Source organism: Protopterus annectens, chromosome 6.part0, assembly GCF_019279795.1.
Source record: "Protopterus annectens isolate FY-2018-M chromosome 6.part0, PAN1.0, whole genome shotgun sequence".
Taxonomy (NCBI): Eukaryota; Metazoa; Chordata; order Ceratodontiformes; family Protopteridae; genus Protopterus; species Protopterus annectens.
Genome location: NC_056737.1, coordinates 541,009,685 through 541,036,095, shown reverse-complemented (window position 1 = coordinate 541,036,095; position 26,411 = coordinate 541,009,685).

Below are 26,411 nucleotides of genomic sequence, written 5' to 3'. Positions count from 1 at the left end.
ATCCAGATACCTTAACTCATTCACTCCAATGATCTCAGGAAGTTTGCACTGTAACTTCCAATGGGCGGAGTCTAAACTTTTTGACAGATCAAATTATGTCCTCACATTTCAAACAAATGTTCATATCACTGGAACCATAGGGGTTATGAAAGAAGTATAAATGGCAAACTCTTCAGCACAAACTATTTTTATAGTGGTAGTATTCCTTAGGTTCCAGGTCATAAACATAATTTTATAAGTTACAGTAAACACGGTAACAATTACATTTGTAATATTTTGTGAACAACGTACAATATTTCAGCAACCACTCAAGTTACACACAAAAGTCAGAATCATTTTATTCATCTAGCTAACAGCTTTCATATGAGGCTAAGGAGTTCTATCTTTGTTACTGGGTTGTTGAGATATTTAGAAAAATGTGAAAATTATATCTGCATAAATTAATATCATAAAAACAACAGTTAATATCTATTTACCTGTACTAGGCAGATGTCAAATATTAATGCAGTTGAGTTTGCCATTGTGTAAGCATTAAGATGAAATATTTTAAAACCTTGTACATAGCATGGTTTTGAAATTATCGATGCCAATATGAACAAGTAATATTTGATGCCTAGTGGCATCAGTAGGAGTTAAGTGCAGATGCACCTGCAGGTATAACTCAGATGTAATGAGTTAAGGCAGCTTACCCCGTATACCCCCACATGTTGTAACAACCTTGGTTAGTCATGGTGCATCTCCCTCAGACTCAATAATACAGGGCCATATACCACTGTTACATACACTGGCCACTGGAATGCATAAGGGCACACATGTATTGCGTAGGTGAAGCCCACACATATAAGGCCCCAACCCCACCGTATGTGTGGGGGACACAACAGCAGTGGACTGATGGCAGAAATGGCAGCATGACATACTCACAGCCCACTGCAGAACACCCCAAAACCTTACGAGAGTAAGAAGCCACGTATGTCCCATTTACACCCCATGTTGCCAAGCTGTGGCCAGAGTGTGTACAGTAACAGAGTGAGATGTATGTGCATAATAGTAATGTGGAATCTGGTACTGTGTGGCAACATTCAGGTAGTGCTAACAAACATTTCTCCCACAGGTCTGTCAGATACCAACACTGTGCCCAGAAATACAAGAATGATACCCTGTACTGGTACTGTTTACTTTGGTATTGTATGGCATTATGACTGATGCAGCTGCTCTGAATAATAAGGTATTACGCATCACTGTTGCCCACACTGCCCTACAAAATATAACTGTCTAGGAAAGCCTGCATAAGAGTATTGTAATACAAGGTCAGAATGCAAAACCACAGAAGACTTATAAGACAGAAAGCAGATAGGAGATATACAGCAATATCTATATAGCACACACAACTCTGATGGACAGTGTTTAAGTTGTAGCAGACATAGCCATGGTCTGAACCCTAGGAGTGGAAGTAGGCTGCATACAGAATCATACCCTATAACTGTACAGATAAGACCAGAATGTCCAGTATATGGACCCATATCTACTGCCTGTCACCCTGCTCCCCTGGGAAATCTGTGGGATGATCCCAGATGTTTAGGCAGCAAACAGGGAATACAACTGATTGTCACACATCTATGAACACAAACCTGTCACTCTAGCAACTCAACTGTAAAACTCCACTGCCAATCATGAGCGGACAGGTGATCCGCTGTGGTGACCCCTAACCGGGAAAAAGCCGAAAGAAGAAGGAAGAAGTTGCATGTGTGTGTGTATATATATTAATATCTAAATAGATATAACATATGTATATATATATTGATATATATATATATATATATATATATATATATATATATATATAATAAACATATATACATACATATGCATACATCTACAGATATATATGTCTACATCTATATGTATGTATATATATATATATATATATATATATATATATATATATATATATATACACACACACACAGCAATTTATATATATGTAAGTATATATATGTATATATATATATATATATATATATATATATATATATATACGGACATACATCTGTAGATAAAAATGGAAACATAACAAAAAGATATAAGCCACATGCACCGTTAATGGGGTTGAGAGGCCCCAAACAACATACGTCTTGTACGAATAGGTATTCCCCCCAGCCAAACACGTCTGCCCTGCAATACACTACCATCTGTTGCAGATCCCATAACCAAGACCTGACACGACATGGGCACAAGACGTTAGCAGTACTCCATCTCACCTGTATGATGTCAGGCTGGTATCAGTAACATATCATGCAGTCCATCCAGCTCCCATTGGGAATGTAAAATGTGGAAGCAATCAACACCCCTAGAATACATATACTATATACTGACACATATATGCAGATACAAATATACACACATATATATATATATATATATATATATATATATATATATATATATATAAAACTACACATACACACACAGAGATATGTATAGTAAGATACATATGTAGAAGGTGCACACAATATGAAACAGCCACTAGGCCTACAGTTACCACCTTACTGACTGGACACTGTTCGAGCCACCCTTACAAATGACAATCGTTGTCTGCAACATATACCCACAGAGAGGTCAAAGGATATAACACCACACATAGGTTTGCTCACATGGGAAAGCTTTATTTGTGTACTATTACAGTTATATATGCCATGTCATATAGCTGTTTAGACACTGACATCCATATAAACAGAATAATGCAACTGTGAAACAGTTATACTAATACAGTAGTCTGGAAAGGTTTACAGATGTTGCTGTCCTGGTTGAGGCCTTCAAGTAGTATATTAGTAAAGACAGACTGGGCCACAGGATAGCAAACAATCAACAGTAAGTAATGCCGATGTATAGTTCAGCAGCCTCTATCTACACTCTGTACACAATCCCTAGGGGTTAATGACCTCAGTTGACACAATGGGATGTAACTGTTACATAACAAATCATAACTGGCACCATCACAAGCACACTGACAAACAGAACAGTCTGTGTGGCAGGAGGCAGTAGGCCTGCATTTACTCAAGGAGGATTGTATGGTAATGTACATCCAGATACCTTAACTCATTCACTCCAATGATCTCAGGAAGTTTGCACTGTAACTTCCAATGGGAGTCTAAACTTTTTGACAGATCAAATTATGTCCTCACATTTCAAACAAATGTTCATATCACTGGAACCATAGGGGTTATGAAAGAAGTATAAATGGCAAACTCTTCAGCACAAACTATTTTTATAGTGGTAGTATTCCTTAGGTTCCAGGTCATAAACATAATTTTATAAGTTACAGTAAACACGGTAACAATTACATTTGTAATATTTTGTGAACAACGTACAATATTTCAGCAACCACTCAAGTTACACACAAAAGTCAGAATCATTTTATTCATCTAGCTAACAGCTTTCATATGAGGCTAAGGAGTTCTATCTTTGTTACTGGGTTGTTGAGATATTTAGAAAAATGTGAAAATTATATCTGCATAAATTAATATCATAAAACAACAGTTAATATCTATTTACCTGTACTAGGCAGATGTCAAATATTAATGCAGTTGAGTTTGCCATTGTGTAAGCATTAAGATGAAATATTTTAAAACCTTGTACATAGCATGGTTTTGAAATTATCGATGCCAATATGAACAAGTAATATTTGATGCCTAGTGGCATCAGTAGGAGTTAAGTGCAGATGCACCTGCAGGTATAACTCAGATGTAATGAGTTAAGGCAGCTTACCCCGTATACCCCCACATGTTGTAACAACCTTGGTTAGTCATGGTGCATCTCCCTCAGACTCAATAATACAGGGCCATATACCACTGTTACATACACTGGCCACTGGAATGCATAAGGGCACACATGTATTGCGTAGGTGAAGCCCACACATATAAGGCCCCAACCCCACCGTATGTGTGGGGGACACAACAGCAGTGGACTGATGGCAGAAATGGCAGCATGACATACTCACAGCCCACTGCAGAACACCCCTGAGAGTATGTCATATGTGCAAAGCCTGGTATGTCGGTGGAGAACAGAGGCTGGAACACAGGCCCATATGTGAAAAACTGTTGTCATACACTAAGCAAGTCACTGGTGTTACAAGATAGTCTGCAACATACCCTTAGTCAGGAATATGAAGTTAGAAACAGAAATGGATGTAGCCATGTACTGATAGCACTCAACACACACTGCCAGTGAAATAACTGACACAAGACCTGTGTGGTGGACAGACAAAACATGAAAGGCACACCTCTGGCCATCAAGAGGATAGGCCCACAGTTGAGAGCTATGCAGACAGACCGCATTCCAAGTTAAACTAGTATGTAAACACAGACCCTGCAACACCAGTGCTATACAATGCATACAGCAGCTCTACTTACACTCTGTCTGCAGTTCTGGAACCTCCTACAAATATGTAGCTGGCCTGAGTGTGCAGGTTCTCCTGTAAGAGGTATTAATACCTGCTGTCTGTAACAGAGAGGCCCACACACAGGAAGGATATCCATCACACAGGAAAGATAAAGGGACCACACCCACATGATGTAGGGATTTATAGTAGGTGGTTGCCATGACAGTGGTAATTGGAAGTACTACACAGCAAGCTGCATGCAGGTAGCAAGTGGAGGACACTGAGTGGTACAGAGGCCATCACCTGATCATGTGCATCACCTACAAAATCCATGCTGCAATCTATTCAAAGCAGCTCAATCCATTTACTGGAGAGAGATTGAGAGAGATAGACAGAGAGAGAGAGAGAGAGAGAGAGAGAGAGAGAGAGAGAGAGAGAGAGAGAGTGAAAGTGGAAGTGGAAGTGAAAGCCAAAGCTGTTGAATGATTTATATGTGCCATCAGGTGTTGCTGTAATGATGTTCAACTGAACAACTGCTATGGACAATAGTGTCTGTCCCTGTGGGTAGTGGGCCATAGCCATCAACTGTGCAGATCAGCACTGACTGACAAGATGTAAGCCATCATAGTGTGTGTTGTGTAATGGGAAGTATGTATATTATGTGGCCAATAGCTGGTGGTGGAAGTAATGCCATTATGATGGACACATGGGATCCACAGCCCACCCCTTGCAGGATACTCAGGTTGATCTGTAATGTAGCATGCAGAAATGCCATAGATGTCTAATAGGGTTACCTGCAAACTGGTCCTACATATACGCCCCTAATGTCAAGCAATGTCCATGTGTGGCACCTGTCTGTGTTGTAGCAAGGCAGAAGAGTGCAGCTGTGCAGGAAGGTGTTGTGAGATTGTGGACATGATGTCTGAATGTACCCCACATATAGGTATGCATATTTGTACATATGTACACGTATATAATAAACACACACACACACACACACACACACACACACACACACACACACACACACACACACACACACATATATATATATATATATAAATATATCTACAAATATACAGATACCCATGTGTAGACATATATATGAGCACATATATACATCACATATATCTACACATATATAGATATATACCTATATGCACATGTCTACATATATACAAACACACACACAAGCATATATATAGTTAAATGCATGTCCTCTATATTACTACCACAGTGCTGCATGCTATGTGCGAGAAGAAAAGCACACATAGCAATACACACAGATATCTACAGCTGGCAGTGTGTGCAACATGGATGGGTATGTCACATGTTAACCCCTTGTTGGGACCACATTACCCTCGTCTGTGAAGTATGGAATGGGAATATGGGGAATTATGGCAGGTATAGTTATGGAGGTGGTCAGGGTTGGTAGATATAGAGGACAGTCTACAGGGGTGGTATGTGACACATGTGGTGGGCATACACCCTGGATGGTGTGTGTGGTCTGTGATGTGGATGCCCCATTGGCCTCAATATGGACACAATGGGAACAAGCCTCCCACCCACTGCTACTCACAACAGCAGTCCATGTCCTGAAGGTGCCTAGCCTGGAGGCTGAGCAGGAGGAGCATGTTGGCCCTGTGAATGTGTACTAGGTGCCTCAGAGGGATGTAGCACATCCCACATGTGTCTGTTATGGAAAATACCCTGGACCTGACCTCAGGGTACAGGAACATATCTGTTTGTGCCCCTAGGGGGTAACAACATCCCCTGGGTTTGTTCCACCTGATGGTATTGCTGGACCAGTACATGAGGAGGCCCCAGGGTGGGACACACGTGATGTGGCAAGGTGACATGGGCAGATGGGTTTGGAGAGGTGGTTCTGCTGGGCAATAGTACATATACATGCTATTGTGTCACTGTTATAGAACATATGTTGGTAGTAATAGTCTGCACAACCCCAGAACGTGTCCAACAGCATGCATTGATATCCCCAATAACATAGAATGTCAGATGTGCAGCAATCACAAAGCAGCCATACCACAGGCATATATGGAACCATAGTGGCCCTAACAATAGCATGCAGGTAAATAGTCTGTAGCAGGCCAGCAATGATAGTGTCTACACAGGGAACATGGCTACACACACATAGCCGTAGCAGAAAGTGTGGTACTATACAATATCTGTCCCACTGGTAGGTAAGCTGTAGCCATACCTAATGAGTTGTGTATACAATTTGTTGTTGCTAATATGGTGGGGGGGTGACAGAGATGTGTATTAAGAACTGTGGTAACCTTGCTGTATGAGTTGGTCAGACCTGTTTCCATCTTTATGTCTTTCAGCCAAGACGTCACATGCACGTCTGCCAACATATTCAGCTGCCAAAAATGAAGTGCTGATCATGTATTTAATCCAACACTACCCTGTGTTGTTTGGCCAGGCTGCCCATGACCATCAGGAGTGGACCATTCTGTGGAACGACCTACTCCACAGGGTCAATGATGTCGGACTGCACAACCGCAGTTATAAGCAGGTCCGGCATCATTGTATCGACCTGCTTCATAATGCCCATCAGTGTATTGCTGCAGTCCGGGGGATCTCCTTGCCATGGGGGGGTATGCCATCCACCCCCCCCTTGACATGTGTGGAGGAGCTCCTGGCCAGCCTTGTGGCACCTGCCCGTCCGGTCAGCCACAAACCGCTGGACACCTTTGTGGAGGTGGATGCCACCCACACACTAGCCGAGGAGCATGCAGGTAAGGCCACAGGGCACATCAGTAGACCACTGTTGCATATACATCCGCAACTGTACACGTAGAGCATGCATATCTGAAATGTCATAGATATATTGTGTTGCTGCATAGTAGTGATAAACAGATGTCCATATGTGGTAGTATTGTGGAAACGTGCCATTGATGCATTGTAATACTGCACCCACCCTGTAGCACTGCCACAGGTGTGGCCACTGACATTGCATCTCTCACCCTCTTATGTAGGTGCCTCCTGGATAGCACCAAGGCAGCAGCCTGTAGTCGGTGAGTATGGTTTATGTAGATGCTTGCTAACACACCCAGTATATAATGGCGATGGTATATTCCATGCACACATCTAACACACCTACCCAGAATGCATGCTGTACATGTACACGCATTGTTGCTGTGAAATGCACGGCATCACAGGGGTGACCATGATGGGGTATTGGAAGGGTATGTCAGACACCTGCATGATAACTAACATCCTTTCATTGTGGAATGTGTCCACAGGGAGTAACATAATGGTGAGAGGCATGGCCTACAGTAGGGACATGTTTGGAGCAATGCCCATATAGTGCAAAATCAGTGTATACATCTGTAGGACAATGGCAACTGCTGCAGAGATACACTATGGCATAAGGCATTACAGTAGTCCACATTATCAGTTGCGAGCAGGCTGTAATGTGGTGTTCAGTGTATGGGACACTGCAAAGTGACACACATGTGTAGGGCTTTCTTGTCATGCATCTGCAAAAAGGCTGAAGGAGGTGGGGTGTCAGCATGACACACCAGTGCACTGCAGCAGGGCTCCTAAGGATGCTAAGAATGGCAGTATTTGCACATAGTCAGATGCAGAACCTGTGCCAGACGTAACCCTACCCCCACAGTAATAGTGATGGCAGTGTGTGAACACCAAGGAATGTGCACATGAGTAGACCTTGCAGTCATGCAGGGTAGGGGGACATGTGTAGGGCAGACTGAACATACACTGGTAATTGCAGATGGTCCATGCTGGTATAACCCACCAGGAGTAGTGACTGCTGTAGTACACACAACAAGAGGTGTGTCAAACCTTCATAGCACACATATGCCCACATGGAGTGTATGATCGCAGTCAGCATCCACACGCCTAACACAGTCCGTAGACACTGCATGTAAAAGTACAGGACATATGTCACATATCGGGCACATGTACTTTTAAGATATGCAGTGATGTGGTCCCAATGCAGATCATGGATGGGTGCATCATATCAGGAAGGGTGTATACACCCCCCCATAGCCACAGTATGCTCTGATGGTTGTTAGTGTAAGAGTATTGGATTGGTCATATATGGTCAGCTAATGTTGAGAGCTGTAAATCAAGCATCAGGCATTCACAAATGACATCTGTCCATGTATCATCCCAGGTATGTGTTGCTGGAAAACATAGGGACTGTGAGCATTAAAGCTGACATAACTGACACAGTAGTACACATTCCATAATGGGTTGTACACCTGTGAGGTGTGGTGCACAGTACATGGCAGGGTACATCACAGGTGCATAGAAATACCATTTTCATGGGTGCAGTGGTATCCAGGGGAAAGGCCTTCACCTAGTGACACAGCACATGCATCACACACATGTATACTGTTGCCAGCATGCATTGACTATAGCTGCACTGGATGCTGTCGGGTACCATATGTTCTGCATGTTGACAGATGGGTAATATGAGGACTGTGCGTACTTTCATTGTGCAACCTCACCTGTATGTGTGTGTGTGTGCATCCTGGTGGTTAGTTAGTTTGTCTGTAGGGTCACTCTGGTGAAGTGGAGGGAGGTTGATGCATGCAGGAAGTGCGTGTGCATGTGTGTGTTTGTGTGGGTGGCCATGTATGCACATGTGAGATTGTGGGGTGTTCATACAGCAGTACCTCCCTTTTTGACCATGCAGTATATGGACATGGACTGCCACATTACACACCAGAAATACCTCTCAGGTATGTAAACACAGGACAGCTGATAGTATAATATGGTCTGTAGCATGGAACAGGCATCAAGAGGGAAGGTAGGCACCAGGTACTCCATTAATATCGCATTCAGCAGGGAGGTGACCTACAACCCACGTATGCAGCACTACAGATGCATTGAAGAAGTACTAGTCAACACCAGGGAGTGTTTCCAAATATTACAATTGTGACATGGTAAGCTGAATGAGCAGCATATCTGGATGTACTGAGCATTACATACACATGCCACACCAGTGTGTGATATTATGGAGAGATCATTGTAGCCCACACATATAGGGGCCATTCTCATGATGTCTGGACATACAGAGGGTGCATACCGAATGACAGCAGTGAGGCCATGTATAACCACTACACACAGGCCAGGCAGGTAATGTAGTAACAGGTCTTGTGATAGTTTAGACATTTAGAGGACTGATATGTTAAGAAGTGGTATCAATGTGTGTATGTTAACAAGTGTGATGCAGGATAAGGTACCACATGGACATATATGTGGGACTGTCTGTAAAGCCATGTACAGATAGGTATTATGGACGTGTGTGTGTGTGTGTGTGTGTGTGTGTGTGTGTGTGTGTGTGTGTGTGTGTGTGTGTGTGTGTGTGTGTGTGTGTGTGCATGTACTGTTAGGCAATGCTGTACAGGTTTTAAAGTGAGTTTATTGTTTTCCCCTACAAGTGGCGAGGTGGGTCAGGGTCCCTCCTGCATGCAATCTGATGTTGGTGTCCAGACAGACACCGAAGATTATGTTAGTACCATCAAGGCACAGGTGGGGGTTGTCAGGGGCCTACACTGTGCCAACATTTGACATCCCCCTTTTAGCCACCCCAATCCCACACACAGTTTCAGTGCCTATACATACCCCATCAACAGTGGCCATAGCGGAGGGACAGCTGGTGTTTGATGGCAATGCACAAGAAAGTGTGGTAACCATGCCTACTGTGTACGGTCACAGCAGGCATAGCCAGATGTCCAGCAGGTCACCACATAGGCGGATATCCCAGAGTGCTCATGGTAGAGCCGCTAAACATCATGCTCCTGACAGAGACGACATAGCTGCAACCAGCAGGAGCATGTTTCAGGCTATCATGGCAGTGCAAGCACATATGGAATGTTGCAACAGAGAAGGCCTGAGGCTGCACAGGGCTGCTCTCACATCTGTAAGTGACAACATCTGTGAACTGTCTGGTGCCATCCGTGCTTATACCGAGCTCATGGATAGATGGCATGGTGAGATGATGGCCCTCATCGGCCGTGTTGTGTCCGTGCTTCAATGTGTGGTGGGGATGTGGCGACAACCGCTTGGACGTGGGCCAGCAACACCAACAGCTGGCAGTCAATGTGGACATGCTAGGACACCTAGGGGCTCCCGTAGTGGCAGTACCAGCTCTGACAGTGTGTGGGGGGTGCTGTCCACACCACACCACAGCAGGCTACATGCACGTGGTCCTGGCCAGTCCCAGGAGGGGCCTGGTACCAGTGGACATTTGTCATCAGCAGGTGAGAGTAGTACATTGAGGCCTGTGCCTGGACATGCTCATGGAACCCCTGACAGGCACAGTCCATGTGTCAGTGGCCAGAGGCAGTGAACTGCACACCCTGCCAGGTATGGTCTGCAGCTGTCCATAAACACCTGTGTAGGGCAGCCATATGGCAGAACTGTATGCATGCATACCCACACACTATGAAAACACACCTAGGGCAACCCCATACCTACACACACCACAGCACCATGCCCAGCTCAATGCAGTACACCACTCACCCACACACATGGTGTCAAATGTATGGCCCACGCTTGGCCTCTGGCAATCCAACATCACACCCTGTGCATATGATGATACCTGTGCCACATCCCTGTCATCCATACCATCAATACAGAGACAGGCTAATATGATTCTAATGCACACAGTGACTGCACTACAGTGTACCACAGTACTGCAGTGTAACATGTTATAGGGAGTAAAGTGTAATGCATATATGGCAGGTAGTGTAACCATCCAGCAATGATGCCTTATAGCTGTTAGTAACACTGGTTGTGGTCTCTATAATGTTATCCATTAGTATTATAGGTGTACATGTGTCAGCACAAGGATGTCCTGTGCATATGATGATACCTGTGCCACATCCCTGTCATCCATGCTATTAATGCAGGGACAGACTAATATGGTTCTGATGCATGCAGTGACAGTACTAAGTGTACCACAGTACTGCAGTGTAACATGTTGCAAGGAGTAAAGTGTAATGCATATATGGCAGGTAGTGTAGCTGTCCAGCAATGCTGCATTATAGCTGTTAGTAACACTGGTTGATTGTGGTCCCTATATTGTTAGTCATTTGTGTTGTAGGTGTACATGTGTCAGCACGAGGATGGTCTGCAGTCACATTCCACAACAGGGTATGACACTGTGGTGACATCATGGCTGTGACATATCTGGGGTACAGTTGAACACATGTCACAGGTTACTAAAATGGTTATTGCCTGTGCCACATGGACAGTTGACCCACTGAGGTGTGTATACACTGTAACCTGATGTAGACCCATCCACATACATGCACACTGTTACTTGGCAACACTGGGACTAGACCCTTACCTAGCTATGAAGTGATACTGAAGTGTGTGGCTTATATTGCACACACCACACAGCGTTTACGGTGAGGTGTGTCCCAGGTCACATGTTACATGCAGAACATCACCAGACGTACAGTATGCTAATGGGGGGATGTAATGGGTGTATATGGACAATATGTAGTGTGACATATCATCATATACACATTAACAGACACATAACAGCCAGACACACATCAGAGATACCAGGGCCTATCACTGCTAACTAACTTGACCGTGTGTCCAATGTGTTAAAGGTAGGCTGCACACAACACATGCATAACTGGCTTGGATTGTGGTATCAATTACCTGTATGCTTGATGGTGACAGTTGTAACCATAACGTGGTGCATGGTACATACACCGGTTGTAGCTTGGTGTAATGACAGTGTACCCCAGTGAATATTGTACTCACTGAAACCCATGTTGACAATCTGCCATTCCCACCATCACACATTGGCCTTGACTGCGATACAACCCATAGTATACCGCAACCCTGGTACTACAGGGATATGCATCTAATGCACATGCCACACTCGTAGTAGGGTGTTGCATTGTCATGCCTCACCTATGGGTAGCAACAACACTATCTGTACTACTGTGTGGCAATGGGTATTGTAATAGGAGTATGTGGCCTCGGAATGCTGTACCCTACAGATATATGGACATGCACAACTACACACACATGCCAGAACACAAAGGGTATCTCATGCCTTTCAATCCATTTGTAAAACACTGTTGTGCTGGTACTGCAAGGCTCATGTAGCCGGTATGTGTGGGAGCTTAACAGGGTACATGTAATGTCCCATACAGCAGCAGCCACAACTGACTATGGCAATGGGTGTTATGTTGGTTGTGAAGGCCTTCATGGAATTGCCAAGTACAGGAGTGCTAACACACAGACACTGCTATACTCAGTCATGCACATGTACATATGTGTCAGTACAGGGGTGCATTGCTGCAGGTGGTCATAGCTGTGTACCTAGCTATTGTCCCCCCTGCACATTGCCACTGAGTTGATCATGCCGACATGTATGCAACATGCATTACATCACATGGTTAGTGTCTGTGATGGAGACCTGTACCCAATTATGCTCTGATGACTATGGTAGTGTAGTGGAGGTACCCGTGGCATGTGGTGCATACAGGGTGACATCTCCTATATGTGCCAGTTCTTACACAACTGGGCAAACACGTTAGTGTCAATCAAGCTTAGGCTCCCTGTACATATCCCAGCTGGATTCCTGCCATCTGCACATCTGTACAGGGACTGACAGTCATCAGCTTGGCAAGTAGCTATGCAGTGGCATGAGTGTGTTGACAGATAGATGTCTGACAACAATATGTGTGCCATAACTACCTGTCAGAAGCCCTCACTAACATGTGCTGTACAGACGGTAGTCTACAGTTACATTCCACATGATGGGAAATTACCCAGTAAGGGGTATATACTGTGACACAGCTCACACACCTGGGATACAACAGGGAGGCCTCAGTGTCCAGCTATGCCCACAGGTGTGCCTGTTGTCAGTACTACATTTAGCACTCTGCTCTTGCCTGGGTAAGCACTGTCAACAGTAGTACTGCCATGATACGCTACATGCCAGTGTGACAGCACATACCCTGGGCTACTACACTTGTATGTAACACATTCACATGGATAACAGTGCTGTACAGGCCTCATATACATATGTGTCCCATACATGACACTCACACGCTTTGTTACTGTATTGACAGCACATAGGCGCATGTATTGTACATGGATTTACATTCACTTATTATAGATTATCAGACTGGGTGGTGTGACCTGGATACCAGGGCTAAGCCATGCTTGGCAAGTATCAATATTGCTGCAGTATAACACCCAAGCTGATTTGTGCACTGGTCAGTAAAGCCTACACTGTGTAAGTGCACTTACATTTACCCATAGCTAAGCACTGCTTAGCTTCGCGCAAACCTGCGTAAACACACTTAAAAGATGCTCAAAACTGCCTTAACCATTCTGTAGCTGACAGCCCTTGTTCTTCCCTGCAACACAATGAACAGCTTTTACAGGTCTTGAACCCAGGATCCTGTACACTAAAGTCACAACACTTAAACACTACACCATGACCACTGTGAAAACAGCTGTTGTTTTACCAATATAGCTGTCAATACACATATTGAGTAGTATTGAACAAGTACCTTTAGTTCCTAAATTGTGTAGTCCTTGTTATTAATATGACTGTTGCATCACATATGTTGTTTTATCATAATGTACACATAGCAGACACATATGGGGAGCTACATCTGGGAAGGTATACACAACCGTGAGGTTTACATATGACAGGAATATGGTTATATACATATAATAGGTCTATGTATGTCTACATGTACATACACATGTATACTCATACATATGTCTGTATACACATCTGTATAGTGCAACATATGTATGGCCATGTGTACATCTCTTTGTATGTATACATGCACACACACACACACACATATATATATATATATATATATATATATATATATATATATATATATATATACACACATATATGTATATATACACATATGTATATATATATATATATATATATATATATATATATATATATATATATATATATATATATATATATATATGTCTAGCTATATATGCATGCACATCCTATATGTACGCATATGCCTAGTTATGTTGGTATATATTTATTTATTTATTTATTTTATTTATTTATTTATCATTTGTTGACCGGGAATGTCCGACTAGGTTCCACAGAGCCTGTTTTCAGCGGAGGCCCGGGGAGAAATGCTCCAGATGCATGTCTTTGGAATGTGGGAGGAAACCGGAGTACCCGGAGGAAACCCACGCGAACACAGGGTGAACATGCAAACTCCACACAGAAGGCACCCCAGCCGAGAATTGAACTGGAGAACCTCTTGCTGTGAGGCAACAACGTTAACCGCTGCACCACTGTGCCGCCCAATGTGGATCTATGTAGATATGTAGATATCTATAACTATATGTGCATCCATATTTATTCTGATATACCTACTACTGTCAATATATATGTAGATATCCATACGTATATGTGCATATGTATCGCTATCTGTATATGTGTAGACATATATTGCTCTGTATATGTATATATCTGATTGTTTATATGTATATCTATGTACATATACATATCCATCTATGTATGTCGATATGTATATGTGTATATATCTGTATAGATATCTGGATAATTATATGTACATATATGCTCACCATATGTTCTGAACATTGAGTGGAGCCCTACCTCAGCCCCTATAGTCCCAACTTCACAGTGCAAGGAGATGTTAGGTATGTATTGCAGGTATATTTGTAGACTATTGCTACTGTAATAAGGATTGTCTTCACAGACATGGTGTGTGTGGGAGGTCACATCTGCTTTTAACATGTGCGCCATTGGCTACTGCCAGACATCCTAAGGACATCATAGTACTGTACCACTGCTAGCACAGTAATGCACCTGTGGACTACAGCAGAGATATTGGCCAATATATGTGGACAGTCTGACATACTCTGGACAGTCCAGAGGTATACACAGAACCCCTTTGTGCAAGACATGGGGACCAAGCCTGACAATGTGGATGTTAAAAGCCATGTAGATTGGTATAACATGTACCTACTGGTATACATTTGCCCCCATAAGTTATACATTCACACACCCCTGTCTGTCCTGACACATAATAACCACTGGTACAGAGATGCCATTGCCACATACTACCCACTAGTTAGTGACATACATCTGCACTGCATCCCATTGCTTTTTCTGATATACATGAGTGTTATGGTGGACCGGCAGCAGTACATCTGGCAAGTATCTGGACATGACATCTCAATGGGTATGTACACTAAGCTGCTAGACATGTAACAAAGCACTATGCAGGCTACAAGCATACTGGCTCAACACTGGCCAATATTTCCTATGGGGGAATACACATCTACCTGCATATATAGCAGGCTCTACAGGCAAGTCACAGCACAGAGTAACAGACACCTGTGTGAAAGTGCATAACCACAACCAATGTGAACAAAGGCACAGCCACATATGGCAAGCTGGTGTAATATTACAGTATATGGACTATCTGATCAACAACATCCTCATATGTGCCACTCACACGCTAACCCTACATATACTGGCCCACTACACAGTGTGATCCAGTACCTGTCTGTGGTATGGGACATGTGTGTGTTTGGCCCTACAAACATGTGCACCGATAGGGTAACATACTGGAGCAGCATGTAACATCAGATAGACCAGGACCAAGAACAATGACATCTACCACAGTCTGCACACAGGCCAAGGTACATATTAACAATAGACACACTGTCGACAATCACCATAAGTACACAGACTCAGTACTGTACACACAACCACAGAATGTCCAGGTTATGTCATCAAATATATAACCCTTACTATACATAACTTGTGTAGCAGTCTGATAACTCACTGTTTTGTTATCAGATATGATGTCACTTATTATGGTGTACAGCACATATGCACTTCTTACTGCTTGACATATGTACAACGATTGACAGAGTTGTGGCTAGAGGCACATACACAGGGCCAATATTGACATGTCGCTGTGATAACCTCATACATTTACTGTTGTAACAGGGTTTGTTGCGACACATGTCCTATGAGGGATATGAAGTTAGTAACTCTCATGGCTGTCACCATCTACACACTGCAATCCTCACACTACCTTCTGCAGTTCACAGATAGGTGCTCTGTGGGTAATACATGAAACAAAAGGCACCACACACTGCCCAGTCTGCAGATGACCCTACAGATGGGGGTTCCCTCATAAACATAGCACTGACATGGCAGGTATTAAAACATGTAGGACAGCCACATCCACACACACCCTGTTAAACCAAAAGTACTCCAAATGCAGTATAGCAGCACTTACAGTCTGTAGTCAGGTCAGGCACTTTCCCCTCTTGTGTGTTGGCCTGTTTCCACAGTGTATGTTGTTAGAGGTAATTCCCCAATCCATCTGAGATGCTGTTTGCCAATGAACAGATCGAGTTTCTGCTCATAATGAATGAAAAGGCCCAACACCAACATGATGTTCCTAGATATTGGAGTGTGTTTCCATGCAATTGGCTATGGGAATGTTACCACAGCTGTTTCACATGCAATCAGCTATAGGAGGGCTGCAATTCGTGCAGAGGCCATCAGCTGATCATGAGCATCACGTAAAATGCACATGCTGCTGCCTAAGCAAAGCAAGTGTAAGTCTCCACATCCACCAGAGAGGGCGTGAGAGAGGGAGACGGAGGCAAAGAAAAGTCAGGGAGTGGTGGGAGAGTAAAACTTAAACATGTTTGTGTCACACACCTACCAGTACAGGGTATCAAACCCCTGATGACTATGTAGTGCTATCACATGTCTATGCAGTTATTGGATGTGCCATATAGTTTATGTTTTGAGGAGCTCTCAAAACGTATATGTCATGGTGAGTGACATCTGCAACAGGGATATCGTAGCTATACGGTAGGTGTAGTAAACGTGCCTGTCCATATGAAGAGATGTCAGCATCAAGACAACCACACTCTCACAGGGATGCACACACATTGACACACTTGGCAGGGCCAAGAATACAACTCATCACAAGTGAGATTGCCACAACACAGTACTGTGCAAGTATCACATGCACCACAGGGGTCATACGGAGGTTATATGGGCAAAGGGTATGTGGAGGTGCGTGACATCAGACAGCATGCTTCAGTATACCAATGGGGTTGTAGTGAGTGTGCATGTGGTCATACGCATCATACAATGCACACACAGACACAGGGTGCCAGTGCTGACATGCATGGGTGCATTACTTCACGGGTGTGTAGTGGTTGACTGTGCCAGACAGCTATACAAGGCTAGGTGATGGGTATACCTTGGCATCAGGCCACATGACAATGGTCTGCACTGTGGCTCAGGGGTGTAGTGTCTGGATTGCCCCACACAGGTGGGTATTGTATTCACCATCCAGTCACCTGGGTGACTTTTGCGTGTGGCCAATGCTGTAGATTGCTTGCCACGTATGTATTCCTTAGTCCATAACATGGACGGTGTCTGGATATGCACACCTCCCACATGCATGTGCAGTGACATTTGGAACTGTACCTGGGGTGTCTAGCCCATGTTGTGTACACAGATTGCTATCATCAGATGTGCCAGTCCTGGCCTCATGTGGCGAGAACTGATAATGGACAGCAGGTTGACCCTGCACCTACATTGATAGCATGATACTGGTATTCCCTGGTGTCAGTGGCATCAGTCCATACAGGTCATATTTTTCAGGCATGGTATGTCCTTTGTGGGTCACATTTGATGGCACCACAGGTGTTGCAGGTGTCCAGTGGGAAACACGGGGGAGGTGCACTGTCAGCATATACGTGCCTATTGGACTGATGGACAGGGTGCATGCCCTCTGTAGCCCATTGCAATCACACCATGGTTACTATCAGTGGGCAATATCCAGGGTACTACCAATATAGCAGCTGTTGCCCAGGCAAGTGTGTGTGTGTGTGTGTGTGTGTGTGTGTGTGTGTGTGTGTGTGTGTGTGTGTGTGTGATTGTGTATGAGATATGGGTTGAGAGTGTTTTCTGGGTAATACAAGGGTTGCTAACATTGTTCGGCTGGCCTTGATGTCACATGTAGGGGTATGGATTTGCACCCTGGCCTCTCAGCTATTTCACGTCTATTATCCCTGTATGGTGGATATTTTGATATATGCTAGGGCCACCATATAAGAAGTTTGCAAAACAAACTCCACATTGAGTTCAGTTGTTACACACACAAACACCTGTCATGTTTGGGATTATAACTCCTACCTAACTAGTATATTACACTACAGCACTACACAGTTATAGAATGTGCCACAGAGATTAGTCCAGTACTCTTTCCCCAAAGGTGTATTTCACAGTGAATGACATCAGCGGGATTGCCAAAGTAGGGCATTTGAATTGTAGTGAGTGTGACTATCCTAAAATGCATTGCTCCCTACACAGACATAAAACATCCACAACTGCCATGTGTGGGAATAGAACCCCTACCAGAGTTCTATATCCCAATACAGCATGAAGCATTTATAGGACACACCATGAGGATCAGTGGAGTACACCTTCCCCAAAGATGCATTTCACAATGAATAACATCAGCAAAATTGCCAGAGTAGGGCATTTGAATTGTAGTGAGTGTGACTAGCCTAAAATGCATTGCTCCCTACACAGACATAGAAACACACACAAAACATCTACAACTGCCTTGTGTGGGAATAGAACCCCTACCAGAGTTCTATATCACACTACAGCATGAAGCCATTATAGGATGCACCACAGAGATTACTGGTGTACTCCTTCCCCAAAGATGTATTTCACAGTGAATGACATCAGCAGCATTGCCAAAGTAGGGCATTTGAATTGTAGTGAGTGTGACTAGCCTAAAATGCATTGCTCCCTACACAGATATGGAAACACACACAAAACTTCCACAACTGCCATGTGTGGGAATAAAACCCATACCAGAGTTCTATATCACACTACAGCATGAAGCTGTTATAGGACACACCACTGGGATTACTGGAGTACTCTTCCAAAGGTGTATTTCATAGTGAATGACATCAGCAGGATTGCCAAAGTAGGGTATTTGAATTGTAGTGAGTGTGAGTAACCTAAAATGCATTGCTTTCTACACAGACAGAGACACACACATGCAGTTGCCATGTCTGGAATTAGAACTCCTACTTAACTAGTTTATCACACTACAACAGTATGCAGTTATAGGATGTGGCACAGAGATTACTGGGCTACAGCATTCCAGAAGGTGTATTTCACAGTGACTGACATAAGCAGCCTTGCCAAGGTAAGGCATTTGAATTGTAGTGAGTGTGACTAGCCTAAAAAGCATTGCTCTCTGCACATAGAGAGACACACACACATACACACACACACACGCAGTTGCCATGTCTGGGATTAGAACTCCTAACTAACTATTGCATCCCACTACAGCAGTACGCAGTTATAGGATGCACCATGGAGATTACTGGGCTACAGCTTTCCAAAAGGTGTATTTCACACTGAATGACATTAGCAGCATTGCCAAAGTAGGGCATTTGCATTGTAGTAAGTGTGAATAGCCTAAAAAGCATTGCTTTCTACACAGTAAGAGAGAGAAACACACACACACACACACACACACACACACACACACACACACACACACACACACACACACACACACACACAGTTGCCATGTCTGAGATTAGAACGCCTAACTAGTTTATCACACTACAACAGTACACAGTTATAGGATGCACCATGAAGATTACTGGGCTACAGTTTTTCAAAAGGAGTATTTCACAGTGAATGACATCAGCAGCCTTGCCAAAGTAGGGCATTTGATTTGTAGTGAGTGTGAGTAGCCTAAAAGTGTTGCTGTCTACAAAGACAGAAACACACACACACAGTTGCCATGTCTGGGATTAGAACTCCTACCTAACTATTTTGTCACACTACAGCAGTACGCAGTTATAGGACGCGCCATGGAGATTACTGGGCTACAGCTTTCCGAAAAGTGAATTCCACAGTGAATGACATCAACAGCTTTGCCAAAGTAGGGAATTTGATTTGTTATGAGTGTGACTAGCCTAAAAAGCATTGCGCTCTACACACACACACACACACACACACACACACACACACACACACACACACACACACACACACACACACACATACACACAGTTGGCATGTCTGGGATTAGAACTCCTAACTAAGTATTTTGTCTCACTACAGCAGTACGCAGTTATAGGACATGTCATGGAGATTACCAGCTACAGCTTTCCGAAAGGTGTATTCCACAGTGAATGACATCAGCAGCCTTGCCAAAGTAGGGCATTTGATTTGTAGTGAGTGTGACTAGCCTAAAAAGCACTGTGCTCTACACACACACATGCACACACGCACACATGCACACATGCACACACGCACACACGCACACACACACACACACACACACACACACACACACACACACACACACACACACACACACACACACACACACACAGACAAACACTCACACACAGACACACACTCACACACACACACAGACACACACACACACACACACACACACACACACACACACACACACACACACACACACACGCACACATACACACACAAACAGTTGCCATGTCTGGGATCAGAACTCCTGCCTAATTAGTTTATCACACTACAGCAGTACGCAGTTATAGGACGCACTACAGAGATTATTGGGCTACATCTTTCCCAAAGGTGTATTTCAAAGTGGATGACCTCAGCAGGCTTGTCATAGTAGGGCTATGGGGAGGGCAATGTGTGTGCATGGACCATAACCCATTCATCTAGAGGTTGACACACCACATGCGGGCACATGCAGGGTTATATTCCACAGGTACGTGTATACAACTGCTAGATGACTACCTCCTTGTACAGTCATGTTGCACAGCTAGCACTTGCACCACATAGTCCATAATGCTGACAGATACTGGTGGCTAATGTCTACAGTGAGTGACATCTGAACTTCATGTGGTTGTAGTCATTTGGCTGTGTGCTGGGTGGGACAGGCCTCATAATAGATTGCTCCTTGTCACAGTCACTGTCTTCCACACATCTATGTATATCTACTTTTGGCTTATTATAGTGTGTTGTCTTTGGATATATGCCTGCATTCCTATCCACTGTGTGTGCAAAGCCTGAGTGGTGCATACTGAGGAGTGTCTGCACTAACATCTGCAACTGCCAGATATGTCTGGTCCACTGTTGTTTGCAGACATGGGCTTCATTTGTTTAAGTGTGTGAGCATGCCCAGTATGACCTTTCATTATGTTGTTGTCTGACATTGCCTTCATTTCTCTAAGTGTGTGAGCATGGCCAGTATACCCTCCTGTATTGAATGTATTGATCGATTCCATGTAATTTGTACTCTAGTGCAGACTTTTGTGTTGTACACCTACAGGTAGCAATTTGTTTCTGCAGGGTATCCGTTGATCATTTGGCAATATGGGGACAAACACTGCAGGGGATAGTATGTACTGTACGTGATTGTGTCTGTGCTGCTCAACTGCATGGTACTGCTGTTAGGAGAGATATTCAGACATATGTACTGTTACACACAATGATGTTTTCTGTCCTCATGTACTGTCAAGTGGACATTCATGCTCAGAGTGATGTCTTGGGGGACAAGGGTGACTGCAGCTGTGTCCTGTATTGTGGGCAGACATCTACATATTCATGGTAAGTTATGCCATTCTGGACGGGGAGCTGCAGACACTTGCTGCTGAGTCTGTGTATCTGGTTCAGCACCTTGGTACAGTGCTGGCAGAGGATCCCATACTTGTACACCCATTGACATGACAGTATGGGCTTATCTTGTTGTGGCAATGCTTCACAGCTGTACAGATTCGCACAGGTTACCCAAAGGCAGGAGCCATGGGTCGGGACATTACCCCTATTGTGGTGTATGGGCATGTATGTAGCCACCCATTTATGTGTTTGCAGCCAGGGATAGTGTGGCACGCAGCTTGGTGTCAGACCCTGCACATTCCATGCTGCCTATGTTCCCAACCCCCTCTGATATTCTAACCTCTTCCATATATTATGCATGCATTCACTGATACTTTCTCTAAGGGTATCACCCCATCACAGGAGTGTGTTAGTGTTGGTCCACAGTTCATGCTGTGGGACATGGTGGACATGTTACTGTGGGTTGTCCACATGGCCTTGCATATGGCTTATGTGGAGTGTGTTATGTTATCTGGGTGTCCATGACATAACATGCATTGGCAGTACATGCGAGACACAGGCCGTTGGCAGAGGCCTGTGGAGCATTAGGTGTTGCTGCAGGCCAGATGTGGCAGGCCATTGCATTCTGTCAGTCCTACAGTCTCAGACCACCATACAGTATATTACCCTGGGGTGACAGGGTAGGTGTGATAGGTGTTCATACCAATACCTTCTATCAGTCTTGATCAGGTGGTGTGGATGCTGGCAGTCTACTACTTACAGCTAGGGACACACCTGCATGGGACACCTGCACTGCATGCTGCATTCTTCCTCTATTGCCATATACAGGTGGGGTCATACCGTACCCATTCCCTACCGCAGGGATATGTCCAGAGAGGTACCTGTGGGTGGTGTTTGCGTGAGCTGGGTGCATGTGTGCTATGGATACTACTTGCATCTGACACACAGATATGCATGGGGCATTCCAGTTATGCTGGCATATGCAGGTACATCCGCTGTTTCCCAATACATCAGTCCTACCGCCTTTGTGATCTGCAAGTGTTCAGACAGACATCACCAGTATCCTCCACTACAGGACCAGTTACTGTGATGCATACCTGTACGTACAATTCCAAGGGTGTCTTCATTTCACAGTGACACAATATATACTGTATGTATTGGGTACTTTCCCGTGTGTACTGCTGGTATATCTAGTCCAACAGCCATGCCATGTCAGTCGTTCAGATGGTGACACATTATACCACTATACATTTACAATGGCTTACTGCTAGCATGTTTTATACTGGTGGGGATTGTCTTTCACACTGCAGTTGTAAGGGCTTGTCCCTGTCATCAGCAGTAGTGGGCAATGGCCACCATTTCTTACCTCAACATGCATACATACTGACCACTCTCATACAATATGAAACACACACCATCCTAACACACACAGACCTGCATATTGTGCAAATGCTACAACCTATCCTGCTATCTTGGCCACCTCTGGGCATCTGTGCTTCACTCGTGTTATACCTACTCATACATGTTACTACATTTCTACACAGGATTGGGGGAGCACACTTGACTGTTACTACATTTCTACACAGGATTTGGGGGACACACTTGACTGTTTCCACATTTCTACACATGATTTGGGGCACACCTTACTGTTTCTACATGTCTACATAGGATGGGGGGGCACTCCTGGCACTTGTACACATTTGCTATGGCTGTACTGGTATGTCAGGTACTCCATTTCATTCTGTATTCTAACTTATCATGCTGACTAGAGGCATATCAGTGTACTACAGGTCTTAGCTTTGATTGACCTACATATTAGTGTCTGACTTCCTACCCTTCAGAACTAACATCCCACTGCCTGACCTGCTGTAGTCTGTCTGTGTAGAACTGTGGGGCGGTTACCCATAGGCATCATTCAGAGGCCATAGCACAGCCTCTGTTTGTGTTTTTCTACACCTGTCCTGCTGGCTGAGACTGTTGTTGGGTATGTGAACCTCCCTGACTGGCATGTGTGAGTCATATGGACACACATGTCGCCCAGCACATTTCCTGCAGTGGGCTTTGTCACCCTGTGTAGTGCTGGCTACTATGGTGACTCCAGTATTTGTTACAGATGTCATGGTGCCACTATGGGTGTCTACTATCTGTTGATATACCATTCAGCCACCCATTCCCCTGCATGCTCACATCCATACCATAGATACAGGTAATGACACATTCTACTCCATTCGGCAATTGGTAGGTTGATTGACTTACCTTGTGGGTGAACCAGTACTGAGGATGTTGCTGGAGGACTGCCTATGCTGGATGCACATAGTACACTCCCTATACATGGTTGAACACAGGTAGTGTCATGTTTGGCATCCCTTTTACTGTATGTGCCAGTCAGAGAGAGGTGTCATTCCCTGGGTCCCTACTGTGTCAGTGTATGTGCTATGCATTGCCTCTTTGCGAAGGCCAGGGTATACTGTGCATGCCTCCATCTGCCTACTGGGGCAGGCTCAGGTTGTTCCTCCTCTGAGTCACTCTGTGCCTGTGCAGGCCTTAGCATTGACGGGGGCCTGTGTGACCCTGCCCCGTGCTGTTCCTGCTGCAGCTGTTTCCGCAGGATCATATTGTGTAACATGGCACATACCATAACAATTTGAGTACATGTAGCTGGTGAGTACTGCAAGGCACCACCAGATGTGTCCAGGCACCGGAACCATGACTTGAGCATTCCAAGCACATGCTCTATTATAAGTCTGGTCTGTGTGTGTGCCTCATTATGGCTTTCTTGTTTGGGTGTGTGTGCATTTCTGATGGGTGTTATCAGCCACGGCTCCAGTGTTTAACCAGCATTCCCCACTAGGTGACCATAAGGGATGTCCCCATTGGCAATTCTCTGGTACAGCTGCATCAGATGTCAGATGTGGGAATCATGATAGCTTCCAGGGCAGCCAGCACACACATTCATTATAATGCCCTGGGCATCGCACACGACCTAGCAGCTGATGGAGGGGATGCCCTTGCGGTTAATGTAGACCCTAGCCTGATCGCCAGGTGGTGCTTTGATGTGTATGTGCATGCAGTCTATAGCAGCCACTCCCTTAGGGTATTCTGCTATTTGGTGGAAGAGATGCATATTGCTGTCCAACACCTCACGGGTGTTGAGAAAAATATATGTGCTCACCGGCATGTGCTGACATGGCATCCAGGAACTGGTGGAATACTCTGGATGCTGATGCCGGTGAGATCCCCATGATATCCCCAGCTGAGATTTGGGAGGTACCTGTGGCTAGTATTCCTAGGCCTATCCATACCTTGGTATCCACTGGGTTGGGTTCCCCTCTGTCAGTTTGGTGTGCCAGGCGTGGCTGGCACAGCTCAACAATTTGCTGTAGGAGGTCCCTGTCCACCCTGTAGCGCTCCACTATCTCCAGCTCATGTAGCCCCTGGTAGGTTACCCTAGGTCTGTACAATCTTCTCTGTCTCCTCACTGTGGGCTGGTCAACAGCATTCACATTCTCACCACCCTCAGCCTCTTCCATATGTTGTTGTATGATGCCTGCTGCAGCCCCTATCATTTTCTTGTTTTGTTTGTTAAACGTTCCCTGCTTGTATACACCGGTGGTGTAGAGTATGGGAAAAACAGATGGGAAGGTGTTTGTATAGTTTATAGTTGTGTTCTGGGCTGGGCTGGTCTGCTGCCTGTGTAATTGTCTGATTCTGATATATTTCACCTGCCAGTTATGCTAATTCTCCTAGATTACCTTCCTACTACTGTTTTCCCTTCTCACTGCCTTCCTGTTTAAGCCCAGGGGCACGCCACACTAACACAGTGCTCAAATGTGCACAGAGCTGCTATTTCCTGGTTTATTGTTTTTTTTCTTTAAAACCCGGCACGTGGCATGCACACTCGCTTAGGCAATGTAAAGAGTGCTACACTGCCTCAGACACACACCCTTGCCTAGCTATTCTAATCTAGGAGCAAACCTGAGCCACAGGGCTCCAATCCACTTACAGTATGCCTGGTACACTGGGAGCTGACTAGCATGCAGGGGAAATCTGGGATTCACTATCATTCCCCTCATTTGCATAGGATTGCCTGCTAATGCATAGTTACATGTCTCACACTGAACCTTCCCCCTTAGCAACCACTATTCACTGGCCATGTTGTCTTCTGTCTGCCATTGACTATAATGACCGAATAGTGATTTTAGTTAGAATGCTTATTTTAGGTTTATTTTCTTATTTTCCCCCAATCCCGTTTGAACTCCGCTGCCCTATGCTTAAACAGCCAAGATTATATAAAAAGAAATAAAAGTTGAAATGGGGTAATTTGCATACAGGGACTAAGTCCAT